Raw genomic sequence first — 14,990 nt, forward strand, 5'->3', positions numbered from 1 at the left:
AAGAAAGCATCTCATACAATTAACTTGTTCCTTTGGATGACTGGCTTTCAAACACATCATTCTATACACATTTAAGTACAGAAACAATACTAACCAAAACATAATGTTTTCACTTTATATGGTGCAAATATCATCGTACAAATAAACAGATATCCACTCTTTTCCCCAAAAGGAAAGGGATAAAATCAGTCAATCCCTAGAGCCACCTCTGGGTGCCCCAGAGAATCCTCTGTTTTCCAAACATACACTCCTTCCCCATCACCGTCTCATTTTTTCATGATAAGTTCAATCACTACAACCACTGGTTATGTTTCCATGGCATAAGAACCCTAAATGACTAGATGGCATGAAGAAATCAAAATGGATGAGAAAGTATCTGTTAATGTCTAGTTTAGTGGAACTTTTGCTGTATTCCATGGTGGAAGCACTACAATCTCAGAGAAAAGAATAGCCCTAAATTAAAAGAGGGCAAATTGGGAGAACTAAGAATTAAAAAAAAAAAAATGAGAATGTAATTAAATGTAGGGGAGAGAATTCTGCTTGCATCTTTTGATTCTTATACCTGTTTTCTAGTTTCAAAAAAAACACCGTATTTTAGATGCAGGTTCCAAGTGCATGGTATGCTTTTATAGATTAGTACTTAAAGATGTAAGCTATTATTATCTGGTTGTTACAAGTCTTTATATATATATATATATAAAGACTATATATATATATATATATATATATATGCATATATATATAATATTATTGTAAGCTATTATTATCTGGTTGTTACAGTCTTTATATATATATATATATATATATATATATATATATATATATATATATAAAAAATGATTGCTATAAAATGATTGACTTGCCAAAAACAAATGATTGCTATAAAATGATTGACTTGCCAAAAACAATGTTGTGTTATCTAGTAGGATAGAAGTATCAGAAGCAAATAAGGTTCATATTAAGATGAACTTACTTTTCCAATAAAGAAAAATCCTACTGTTTATTTTGGAAGATGCTCAATGTAATCAACCTACCACAAGGTAGCTTATTCTCTCAGCATCGGTTTCTACCACTGACTGATGTGCTACTCAAAAATGGTGCTAGATGTCATGGCTGGTTATGACAATAAACAAGTACAGTATGGCTGAGAATGCAAGGTGAGAATCATACACAGAACTGGATATTTGGTACTTCTTAATTATCAAGACACTCCTGTATCATGGGTGAACTTTGATGCACATTCAAATATACACAAATATCCATTTTACAATTGACATAAATTGTCAGAGATTACCAAGTCAACAAGTCCATGATCATACGTCAAATAATTACTGTCTACATATCAATAAATAGTTTACCTCTGATCATATTCTACACCAAGGGAGGTGAGCAGCAAGATCTATTTTGACATTTTAATCTTTGGAAGGATTTCCTCCCACCAATTTTCTTAAATAACCATATAAGTATGGGGTTTTACTATAGCATCTGACCCTTCAACTTACATCACAATCTTCTACAGACCAAGATTGAGATGTGTTTTATTTGCTTTGTCTTGTTTCGTTTTGTTTTTCCTCAGACAAATAGTTTTGGAAATCTCTATAAGGCCAGAAGATGGAGAATTTTAAATACATAATAAGTAGCTGCTCAACAGTTGTAGTCATTGTCAAGAACTGTAAAATGTTGAGTTTTTAAATTACTTGCAAGCTAACAAGTGAGTCAGCCAAGGTTTAACAAATGCTGATAATTGATAGCAGATTCCTGAGTCAGAGATGAAAAGTTTACTTTCCATGGAAATAGCAATAGCTAGAATATCAGCATTTTTCCTAACTTCCCAACACTAAATTTCCACAGGGCAGTGTACAGAGGGTCAGATAATACCAGCACCCACATTGCATTAAAAGAGAGGACATTTGAGCTTAGGAAAACTGCATCTTTTATAATGGGCATCAAAAATGCCTTTCTTTGCTCTGGAGGAGTATATTATATTTATTATACGGGAAACCTACTTGCCCTTTGCTGTAGAGAGACTAATTAAACTACATATATATTACAAATAATTTGTAACTAAATATATATATATATATATATAATATATAATATATATATATATATATAAAAACATAAACACTATGACTCAATAATAAATAGCCAAACAACTCAAAATGCAGGGAAATGTTTTGAAGAGACACTTCACCAAATACATAGAAATAGCTTATAAGCACATACAAGTGTACTCATTATCTTTAATCATCAGGAAAATGCCAATTAAATTGCAATAAGTTCCCACTACAACCATCAGAACAGATAATATTTAAAGAGACTGAGGGTACTCATTTTTGGCAAGAATATTAAGTATGTGTGTGTGTGTGTGTGTGTGTGTGTGTGTGTATATATATATTTTTTTTTTTGCTAGTGAAATTGTAGAATTGCACAACCACTTTGGGAAGACAGTTTCTTTTATATACATATACATACACACACACTCAAATCACCAATGCTATGCTCGGATATTTATGTTGCATTTTACTATTTATTGTCTTTATCCTGTTATCAGAATATAAGCACTGTAACAAATATTCAAATTATACCTCTCAGTGGTTTCCAATCCTGGCTGCATTAATATCTAGATATTTAACTATTTAGGTATATAAACTCTCTATAAAAAATTTTAATGCATATTTATCTTATATATGTGATACATAAGATTAACCATATAATTAAGTACCTAGATTTTTTAAAATATCCTTACCATTTATCACACACACACACACACACACACACACACACACACCTCAGTACCGTAAGCCTCACTCCATACAAAATGAATCAGAACCACTTGATATGGCCTAGGCATCATTGCACTAGATGAAACAAACCCCATAGGAGAACAAAACTATGTCAGCTACTATCACAGAAGACAGGATTCCCACTTGCTTTAATTGTTTGAAGGGACAATTAGTGATTAGTAAGTAAATCTTAAAATCATTAGTACCAAATGTCACAATAATCAAAATCAGAAATCATTTCTATCAATTAAACATTAGAAATGTCACAAATAAAGAAAATCAGTATATTATAATTGGGCTAGAAATCTAGTTCAATCACTGAATACCCGTGTGTCCTTGAAAAAGTTAATTACAAATTTCGTTTCACATGTAAAAGAAAAAAAATGTCTCCCAAGGATGTTCTGGAAATTGCCATATAATAAGTATAAATCACTTAGAAGCGTTCTTGGCATCTAGGCAGTTTTCAATGTGTTAGTTATAACACTAATATTAATACATATTATTAGTATTAGTAGCAATATTTCTATTACATTTATTATCTTCCTTCCAATATCAAAGTAAAGTATGATGTAATGGATCTGCAGTCATGTAATTATTTTGTTTTTAATTCTGATTCTTACAGCTTATATATGTCCCAAAAGTAATTAAATTGATTTTGTATTAATATTTTTATTTTTTAAATAAAATGATGATATAGCCAGATAAAGCAATGAGGTCCTGTAGCAAACTGAGTGAATTAAGTAGAAGCTAACTAATGAATGAAAATACTAATTATTAATATAAATTAACAAAGTCAAATTAACCAATCTTTATCTTGATCTTTCAAAATGAGAATGTTAGTTGCAATCTTTTTCTCATGATTGTACCATGTATTTAGAGATTTTTGTACTTCACAATTGTTTCCATTGTGTGACAGAGACCTGAATTACATCTTCCATAAGTGATTGCCAGGTGTATGGGTAAATACTTTCTGAAATATATGTCTGTCTGTATGTCTGTCTGTGTGTGTATGTCCCAAATTAGTTATTATATCACCAGTCAATTATACCCAGAAATCATACTTAACTGTAGAAGAAAATATATTAGATTTTTAATTTAAAAGTTACAGACAAAGCAACTATCCCGTTCTTATTTGAGTCATGGAAGGGCCTAATGATGTTTCTTTCCTTGCTGTGTTTTTCTTTTTTGGCACGTTAAGCTGTTCACTCATGTGGTTAGAATAAGAAGAAAAATTAATTATAATGGGTCAAATGTTTTTCAGACCATACATATTTCCAAGTTTCATTTGCCACTACTGAAATTTAGATTATGGGCACCAATTAAATTTTTGAGTTGATTTTGCAATCTAAGTTAAAATGAACCTTGGTAATATATAATTATGAAAACATTCCCTACCTCTTACAAACTCCACATCAGATAACAATTACAGAAACCACCAAATTTCTAAAAGCTGGTATTGTCACTTATTGTATCTCTTTCCTTCATTTTTGTCCAATGTTCCATCTTTTCCCCCAAAACAAAATTCTGATAATTTTACCTTCTCTATAACACTACTCCTCTAAAGATATTTAAATTATCATTATTTCTTAGCTGGATCCCTCTAGTAGATTACTAACCCTTTTCTCATTATTATTCCTAGATCTTTCAATTTGTCTCATCAGCTGACAAATGATCTTAATAAAATATATCATTCTTCTAATGTTAACACATTTTTATAACTATAGCATCATAATCAAGAGTTTACACTATTTTTCTTATTAGTTATATATCTCCAAAATATCCTTGTTTCATGATAATGGGTATTTTTGTGACCTCTGCAATAATTAACCTTGGTCCTGGATATCATGGACAATACACGGAATGTCAAAAACATGTTAGAAATAGAGTTATTTGAGTTAGAAATAGAGTTATACTAGTATATTCGATATTACTTTCTATGTATTTGTAGGAGCTATCTATTCCAAAGCAAGGGAAACACATCCATGCAGAATCTTTAAAAGTAAAAGAATACATGCTGCCTGCTTCTAACTATCACTCTTAAGCCAACTTCTACCACCTGACACATCTGACACATACAGGTACTGTATTCAATTCTTAGGTCAAAATTAGGAGTAATTTGTAGGAGTAATTTTCCTATTACTCCTACAAATGTTTCCTTATGAGATCAGGGCTAAATACAGCATAGACTTTAGGCTATGGTATGGATGCTACTTAGAAAGAGATAAAAACTCACTGCAGAGATTTGGTCAGAAGTACAATGTATTTAAAACAAATAGATCAGTTAGAAGGTCATTGCAATGGTTATACTGCAGGTAAAATGATAAGAGTGATGATAATGGAAAGAGAAAGTGTTTGCATAGAGATTATAAATAAGTTTGATTCAAAATTTTGATTATGCTGGATATAGGATGAGAGCACTGGAGAAGGGTCAAAGTTGATTCAAGGTTATTGCCTAAACTGCACATAAAAGGAGGATTACTGTGTGAACAATCCATTCTTTAGAAAAAGTGAGAATCAGGAATTAGGTTTTGGTTATTTCAATTTTCAGATGCTAACTAGAACTTCAAGAGTAGAATTTTAGATGGCAGTTAGATTTGTGAGCATCGACATCCACAGGAAGGTATGAAAGATTTTATGTATATTTATATTTTTTAACACATAAATCTCTGTGTTTTAACACAATAATATTTATTTCTTAAATTACAGTTTGGTACTTGTTGCATGACTCTCCGTGAAATTGCACTGTATTATTTTCTCCTATCTTTTTGTAATGTTGTCATCTCAAACACATGGCCTATGTAGCATGGCATCATGAAAGGCAATAGAGAACATAGAACAACATGTAGGAGTCATTATATTTAGGCCTAAGGGCTTCGATATATTTCTTCCCACATAATAGTGACCAGAATGAAGTCATCTGGCACTAAACTAATTGTAAAAGAAAGCTGAGAAAGATTTTTATCCTATCTGATCATGAATATCAAGTAATCAATAAACATTTGACAGTCTCTCACACTGTTATGTGGAATTAATAAAGATTTTCTTTACAAGATTATACTTCATTGTGATAGATGGGTAATATTTACTCCGTGGGGAGGGATTTCTTTTGATACAGGTGAGATTGTGGGCAGAGGTATCTCGAGCCATAATGAAGGGGTAATTGGACAAAGATATATTGTACCAGAAGAGGGCTTTGAACTGGCATTTTTAATAAATGGGAAAATGGCATTTTGTTAACTGGGAGAATCAATCGTGCCCAGTGTTGCTCACAGGCTAAGATGTCTTCTGAGAAAGGACAATTGGATTCAACATTTACAGGTTAATTGCTGCTTGAAAGGAATGATGACAAAAGTCTGTTTAGTTTCAAAAGAGAATAGATACATTATAGCTATAAAATAAGGTAGAGGAATGAACCACAGTCAGAGGAGATGTAGGGTCACCAGAGGAATTTACTTTTTTTTCTTTCCGTGTTTTTTTTTTTTAATTACTGGCTTATTAAATGATAGAGATGATTCAGTAAAGATGAAACCATTAGTTATGAAGAAGTAAACAGGAACAATTGAATATGCAATATGATCAAATAAACACACATTGGATCCATCACACAAGAGCACCTGGCTTTACATAGGACAATAGGTGGTTCGTTATTCATTCAAAAGGGGAGGAAGACAGCTACGAATTATGGTAGCTTTGCATGTTTGAGTATGGTCCCAATTGTATTTAAAAACTTCCGGAATTAAAATACTATAGGACTGGAAGGGATGTAATGGAGTCATGAGTGTGATGTGGAACGTGGGACACTTGGACGCTATGGAAGATGTTCTTACTGGTAATGCAAGGTCTAAGGTTTCACCACAGAATAATGAATAAATAATCCAGAGGAAATGATATTTAGAGATAAATTCAAGGATTTGAGGATGCATGATCTGTGTAACTATCAAATGTAGCTTTCTTTGTTTCTATTTTGCTTAGAGTAAAAAAATCTTTCCAGAAGATTCCTGAGTCTCTCATAAAAAGACGCCAGAGTGATCAAATGGACCCCCTAATGCATAAACCTCACCCTAAATATTATAAAGTCTTGATTAATGACTTAAAAAATATATTTCTGTTGTTCTTTTACACAATAAAGATAGAGAATCAAAGTTTAGATAAAGTCAAAATTCAGCTTAATAAGTTTGACTCCTAATTCTTTCAATCAGTTTATCATTGGTAATTAGAATTAAATATAAAAATTAATTCATTACTCTTGTTCTTAATGCACAAACACCTGTCAACCAGAAAGACAAAAACTGGAAACAAAAATTTTCTAAGCTGAAAAATTTACAAAAATGGAATTAGAGAATAATGGCAATAGTGCATGCCATTCTAAAATAGAGTTTAATATAAAGCAATTTTTTTTTTTGGAGAATATTAATTTGACCCAAACCTCATATTTCATCAAATTACTAATCTCCATTTTATATTTTTTTCTAAATTTTGACAATGAAAATATACAGGTATTTTACTTTATAAAAAACATTCAATGTCATATTTAAGCATATTTAATATAGAAGTAAATGCAAATATTAAATTAATACTAATTTGTGAACTAACACATATAATTATTAAAACATTGTTCAAGAAATAATATTAAGACAAGAGTAAATAGAAGTTCAAATTGCTTTAATGTAAGTCCAAAATTTTTTCATTTAAAATTTTATGTGAATTTTTTTAAAAATTGTATTCTAAAATGTTACAGAAGGGAGAAGAGAGCATGAAAGGAAAGAAGGAAGGAAGGAGAAAATGATGAGGGAAGGAGGGAGGGAAAGAGAGAGGAAGAAGAGAGAAAGAGAAAGAGCATACAATTAAAAATAAAACATCCAAGAGTAATTTTTTTCAGTTTTAGAAGAAATGCTGTTACAGTATAACATACATTTAAAATGGAAAGAAAAAAAGCTCAGTTCACTACCTCCCTGTTATTCTTTTCTTTGGAGTCCTGCCAAATGTCATTATTAAGGTGGCTATTTACATACAGTGACATAACATGGTGAGCTTAAAGGTTAAACTCTGTAGTAGAAAGAACTTCATTAAAAACCCCACATTTTAGAATTAGGAAGGTCTTTTTACAAGTAATGTTAAATAGGGAATTAAGGCAATGACCCAAATAATTAAAGTAAAACAAACCCTATGCATCTGAGAGAAAAATAGAACTTCAAGGCTTAAATCATTACAAATTACTGTCTATATTCATCAAATTAATGGGGTAATTGCTCAGCATGAACTTTAAATAGGCTGCATATCTTCCAACAGAAGTCATTTCTATATACAGACACTGATTTACTGACTTTTGTTTTATTCTTTCCAAAGTTTCAGTGATTGGTTTATTTTAATACAACGAACCAGTTTTGATATTAAGACAGGGATACATTTTTTAGTCTATGCTAAGTAGTATTTATTGTTATTATTTGAAAAGCTATACTTTATAAGGGTCAGACAAATATTGTATTATAGCAAAGGTAGAAATCGCATAATAAAATTGTATCCATTTGAGTTATCTAAACTATGCAAATTGAAACCCCATGATGCCTGCAACTCTATTATTATCTAAAGTCTTTTTAAAAACAATGCTATCAGAGCCCACTATCTCATGTATGTTGCCACCATCAAATGGCCCTAATAACTGATGTACACTGTAGCGTGGACATTTTTCTGCTTCTACTGTTTCTTTATCTCTTCATCCCTTCTCTCCTTTCTTCATTTCGTCATTTCTTCCTTTTCTCCTTCCCTTCTTTTTCCTCCTTTCTCTCCTTTCCTTTCTTTTTCATTCTCTCTGTTTACTCCACTCCTCTCCCTTTCTTAGAAATAGAAAAGCAATAGAAAATAAGAAATAATGAAATAAGAAACATTTACTAAAAGTAGAATACGTTCTTGGAATTTTGAGTGTTTAAAGCTCAAACTAAGTTATAGTTAAGTTTAATAGACCAACAATTAAAAAAAAGAAAACTTCAAATTTTACATAAGATGGTAATTTTAAAGCAAATATTAAAAACAAAATATAAGAGGAATTCTACAAGAACAAACCATTGTAGAAGTAGAAAACAAATGAAAAACACTTTTAATTATGTGAGTGAGTCTGACAATAGCCTGGGTGTGAGGCAGAGGTGCAGCTAGGAAACAAAATGGCACACTTAAGTGTTTTGAAAATGTCCTGATGAGACTAACTGAGCATGTCTCAGAGATAAAATTCTTACCACCTCCCAAACTCTCCAAGGAAGCGTGAACAACCGATAGTCACATTCTTAAGGCATGAAAAATAGTACTGAGAGAAAATGCATAAAGTTTAGAACTGAGAGAGCTAAATATATCCCCTTGCTTCAGACAGGTTGAATTAGAGAGAATTATAGTCTTAGAAATGTGAGACACCTTAACTGTAGATTTGGCAACATGATTAATTATTAGCATTATATAAGAGGTTTCGGTGACCTGTAGTGAAGTGAGATGATTAAGTAAGAAAATCTCGGAGACAGGATAGGTTGAATCCAAGCATAATTTGTCATTTTCTCATCCTCAGTCACTTGCCAAACTGGCACTCCGAAAAGCCTTACATGACCTTTAAGTTGAATCCCATTACAGACTATAGGAACACATGATATACCTTTTGTTCTAGATAAAAGTTGTCAACTGGACACTGCAGGTAAGGAAACCAAAAGGAAGGTAAAAAAGATGAAGATTTAAAGTTTCAGGGTCAGTACCCTTTATATCTAAAATTATATTAATTTTAAATGTGAGTTTGAGAGGCTATCTATAAAAAGGTAAGAGGAACATATTCGAGCAAGAATTAAAATAGCACTTGTGTGACAGGAGCTTAGAGACACATCCGGCAATAAGTGCATAAGCAAAAGTTTCTGAGTTAGAAATGAATTACCAGAAATAACATGAGACTTGCCTAATTTACTAGATAATATTACATCCAGTCCCTGAACTATTATTGCAGAAAATTAAATCTTTATGATTTGGCAAAGAAAAGTAGCATCTGTACAACTCAGAGGGAAAATCACTGACCATTTTATTTTCCCCACTGATTAAGGTTCAATTTGGTCCCACCCACACATAGACTTCTACATTTCTATTATGTTCTTTCTGTAGCTCATCACTGGGATGTGTAAATATGGAACTGTTCCGCTGTTGGGCATTTCAGGATACATTGCGGGACAATTGTCCTGTAATTCAGGGAAGACTTAGGGATGTACAAAAGACAGTCCTGGAGTTTTCAGTAATCACTGTTATAGATCTGTGTGGACTTTGGTCTGGAGCAACTGCTTTTTGAAAGACTGTTGGATTAGGGAGCTTTGGGGAATTTCTTCTTGCCTTCATTCTCCATCTTTTATACCCCGGACCTCGAATATCGCTGGCTTTAATTTTTATGCAAATTATACACTTCATAAGAACAAATTTTATGACACTAGATGTTCAAATATCATGCAAACATATTCAGTTTTACTATAATAGTCAATTTACCCAAAATTGTGAATACTAATTTTGATATTGGAAAGCAATTTACCAAATGGGTACATAATATGACAGTTGCTTAATTAAGGTAACTGCTAAGATTTCTCCATGTGTCTCCAAATTCACAGACTTATAAATGAATAAATGCAAACTTGAGATTTTTAAAATATCTTCAAAGTTATTTGTATTTACACTATATAGAGTGAAATGGGGGTTTAATGGGTAGAAAAAAGTCATTTGCCCAAAAGACTGAGTCATGAAAACACTCACCATTTGAAAATACTTGCTAAATCTCACTGCTAAATAATTGGAATATATCAAGGAATAAAGCAGACAAATTTCCTGCTCTCCTGTGGCTCAGGGTTTAATGGGTTGTTGGAATATGATGAAAGGATGAATAAACCAGTCTATCTAACTACCCTTACTTCAAATAATGGTTGCAGTCTGACTAATCCAACAGGATTATAAAATGTGCAAATTTTTGTACCTTTTTTGTTAGTTGATATGTGGCATATATGCAAGGAGCGTATGACTTCTAATGGTATAATTTAATGTTTGATCTATAACTGTGTGATAATCTCCATCAAAACATAGATTATTTTCAGCATTTCAGAGTGCTATGCTCTGCTCCCTCTACTGTACTATCAATTCCCCTGGTGGATAATAACTATTTTTATTTATATCTCCAAAGGTTAGTTTCTCTGATCTGAAATTTCTTACTTTTTTTATTTCACATTGTATCTGTAAGATCCACCAATGTTTTACATGTAGCTATTTTTCTACTTATTACTATGTTGAATTCAATTGTACAAATGTGCCAGTATTTATTTCTATTCAATTGATAAAGGTCATAGGGATCAGGTCTACTTTTGTGGTACTATAAATAAAGCTTCAAAGTATACATGTCTCTTTGTCTTTTGGTGAACATATGCAAACACTCACATCTATAAGATATTCCCTTATGAGAAATCATATGTCATAAATTATGAGAATATTGAATGTTAAAGTGTTTTTTTGAAATGATTGCACTAATTTCAATCCCACCGACATTGAGTTGTTATTTCACATCCATAAGTTTTTCTATGCCCTCATCAAAACTTGAAGTTTTCTGTCTTTTGAAATTTAATCAATCTAGTATTCATGTAGGTTTTAATTTAGTTTTAATATCCTAGGCCTTCACATTCACTCACCACTCACTCACTGACAGCAACTTCTAGTCCTGCAAAATTTATTCATGGTAAGTGCCTTATACAGATATATCGTTTTTATCTTTTATACCATATTTTTATGGTGCCATTTTACATGTTTATACCATATTTGTACTATACTTTTTCTATGTTTTGATACATTTAGATACACAAATACTTACCATTGTGTTACAATTGCCTATAGTATTCGGTACGGTAACATGCCATACCGGTTTGTAGCTTAGGAGCAATAGGCTACACCACACAGCTTAAGTATGTAGTAGGCTATACCATCTAGGTTTGTGTACATGTGCTCTATGATTCTTGTATAATGAAGAAATCACCTAATAATGCTTTTTCAGAACATATCCCTGTTGCTAAGTGACACATACCTGTATTTTACTTTGAGTATTTTACTCAAAGTGCTCTAATCAAAATCACTAATGACTCTTCTATTGCCAAATTTCATGGTTGTTAGTTTGTCAACATCTTGATCAATTAGTCAGTGTCATTTCAGACAAATTTGTTTTTTCTATACCAAAAGATTTTCTTTTGTTTTCTATGTCACATTGATCTTATGTATATCTTTAAAATATTTCTTTATCCACTGGGTGGACCATTGACCACAAAGAATAAAAAATAAAAGGAGAAAGCTATATTAGGTGGCTATTACAGTAATTCGTTAGTGAGTTGAAGTCTTCAATATAGCTACTAGAGAAGTATAGAGTCGTAAATATACAAAATTAGGACATATTTTTTAATTGGAATCAATAGAAATTAAATAGCAATATAGGCCAGTGAAGGAAAGGGAATAATATATCATAATGGCTTAATTCTGACAATTGGCTGAATATGAGTGCAATTAACCAAAATGGGTGTTTGCGAAAGGCATAGATCTGGGAAAAAATAATTTTTCTCATTTAAGTATATCAAGTAGTCAACAATGTCTCATGGAATCAGAGATATAAGTTTGAGAGCCCTTGGAATATAACATGAGCCATAGGAGAGTATCTATGGAAAGAAAGTAGATAGCAAAAAATAAGTGGTGGGGGGGAACAGAATTGAGCATTTGCTTTTCCCAATATTTATAAAGAGATCTCGGAAGGTAATCTATTATTACTGAATTATTGCAGACCCCACAAGTATCACTGTCCAAATATGATATTCTATCCTCAGAAAGTATAAAGTTCCTGAGAAACCTGTGGACTGAAGTATTAAAACTGACTCCTTTTCATCTCACTCAGCCCTTTACCTAGGAATATCACTGGGAAGCACAGGAAAAGGCTCAAGGTATTGTCCAGCATCGTAGAACAACAGTTACTTTTCCTCAGAGGATACAAGATCCCAAACTCTCCACTGAGCTCCAATGTACTTACCTATTGGCTTTACTTTGCCTAGCTTTGGCTTCCACTGTTCCTCATGTTGGAACTGACAGAAAGATGGATGGAGAGACAAGTCTTTATTGAAATGATAAAATCCTAACACACATTTTAATGAGTGACTATTCCGTGAGCTTTAGTTCTCTATACCAGAGTCCCCAACCTCCAGGTCACTACCAGTACCCCATGGCCAGTTAGGAACCAGGCTGTACAGCAGGAGGTGAGCAGCAGGCAAGGGAGCAAAGCTTCATCTGTATTTGCAGCCCTCCTCAGCGCTAACATCACCGCCTCAGCTCCACCTCAGATCACCAGACAGTAGATTCTCATAGGAGCACTGGTCTCTGGTGCCAAAAAGATTGGAAATGGCTGCAGTCTATATAAACTATTGAAGACAAAACTTTGACCCTATCTCTAATAAATTTGAAACTATTAGTTTAGTATCTGGTTTAGGGCAGCAGGATTAACAGTTCTCATATATTCTATATCTAGAGGTGTAAGAGAATCTATAGAAAAATGCATTGAATTTTCTCTGCCTTTAGTAAAATAAAATATCCATAAGAAGAAGAAAACTTCTGAAACAACCTTGGGACATGAGGAGGAGCAGGTAATCAGTGATGGCTGGAAGAGATGGATGTGCAAGACACACACACACACACACACACACACAGGTAAATAAATAAAAATTAAAAAAAAATACAACAACAACAAAAACAGACATACTCCTTATCAAGTTATGTAAGGAGAAACATAAAATACAAATGGCTTACAAACCTAAGTCTGTTATATTGATGAAAAGAATTAACACTTTTACACTGCTATTTGTTTTTAATCAACTGTAAAAGTCTAATTGCTACCTCGGATCCACGGGCAGGACTTCCACAAACCCTCTTTCCTTAAAGCCGGCTTTCTGAGGTGCCACAATGCAGATGATTGAAGCATGAAGTATAAACGTAAAATCAAACTCTTTCTGGATACGAAAATCAATTTAGTTTGGAGATTACAGATGCAATTACGCCTCATTTTCTACATTATGTGAACATGCTACTCAAATTTTCACAGAATGGGTTGTTTTTTACAGGACTGCTGTATTTAATATCTGCCTGTCAATGGTTAAAGTGGTGCATAAGGACTGCTCATGAGGAGAAGAGCAAAGAAAGGCATAATATTGTGGTATTGGAAACAAATATTAAAATATTTCAAGAATATATGAGCTATCTTCTGCATAATAGTGGAAAGACTAATCTTGTTTCACAAAGGAAGCCACCGGAATTTTTTAATATGGAAGTTATTGGTAATCAAAGAAACAAAACTCGAAGTGCAGTGGCTTTAGAAAAGCATAAGAGGTGAAAAAATAGAAATAATTAAAATAGCTCTTTAAAGCAATTTGAGGTAAGGTCAGGAAATTGTGTGTCATTAATTCTAGGAACTTTGAAAAACTAAGATATAATAAGAGACTGTTTTGAATGAGGAAAGTAGATTTATTATTGAAGCAGAACATTAAGATAGACTGAGAAATGAAGATTTTTAGGGTATATCTACCAGTACAAAGAAAGGAAGAAACATTTTATAGAACTTCTGTTTCTTTGTGGGGACAAGAATATGGCTTTGCTATTATCTTACATAGACTAGTTTATGCTTTAGAATAGCTGCTTCTCTTGGTTGAAATAGGCTCTAGCATTAATTTATTAAAAACTTTCCTCTAATCCATCTCATAGACTCTTAGGAACAACATGAAAATTGATGCTTAAAAGACCTAAATCAAGTAGAAACAATGACTCCGACAAGGAAATGACTCCAAAAAAGTGTAATTTCTCCTACACTCCGTGACTCTTACTGCCCCAACACAGATCCTAGAATTAGCCACACTCCTAAAAGACAACAGCTCAGCTGTTAGTTCTAGCGTTACAGAAGAAGAAGAGGAAACAAAATGAAAAACAAAACTACACTATTTAAGCAGTCAATCTGTCATTCAGGCATGCAAGCAGTTAGGCAGGCAGTCAGTCAGTAGTCATTCAGGATAAGTTTGGCTTACATTTAAATGTTCTTATTTTATTTCTCTCCTATTTTATCACTGGGGTCAGGTTCTGTGTATTTCTCTCTGCCTTAAAAAAGTATTCTCTCTGAGGTGAATTTCTTATTGAGATTGACTT

At 32.5% G+C, this 14,990-nt stretch overlaps 1 pseudogene; it reads left to right on the plus strand.

Annotated features, from left to right (window-relative positions):
- Window positions 1-6,560: 6,560 nt before the first annotated feature.
- LOC120598847 (protein downstream neighbor of Son-like) lies at window positions 6,561-13,979 on the plus strand (annotated as a pseudogene).
- The last annotated feature ends 1,011 nt before the right edge of the window (window positions 13,980-14,990 follow it).

Source organism: Pteropus medius, unplaced genomic scaffold, assembly GCF_902729225.1.
Source record: "Pteropus medius unplaced genomic scaffold, Ma_sr-lr_union100, whole genome shotgun sequence".
Classification (NCBI taxonomy): Eukaryota; Metazoa; Chordata; class Mammalia; order Chiroptera; family Pteropodidae; genus Pteropus; species Pteropus medius.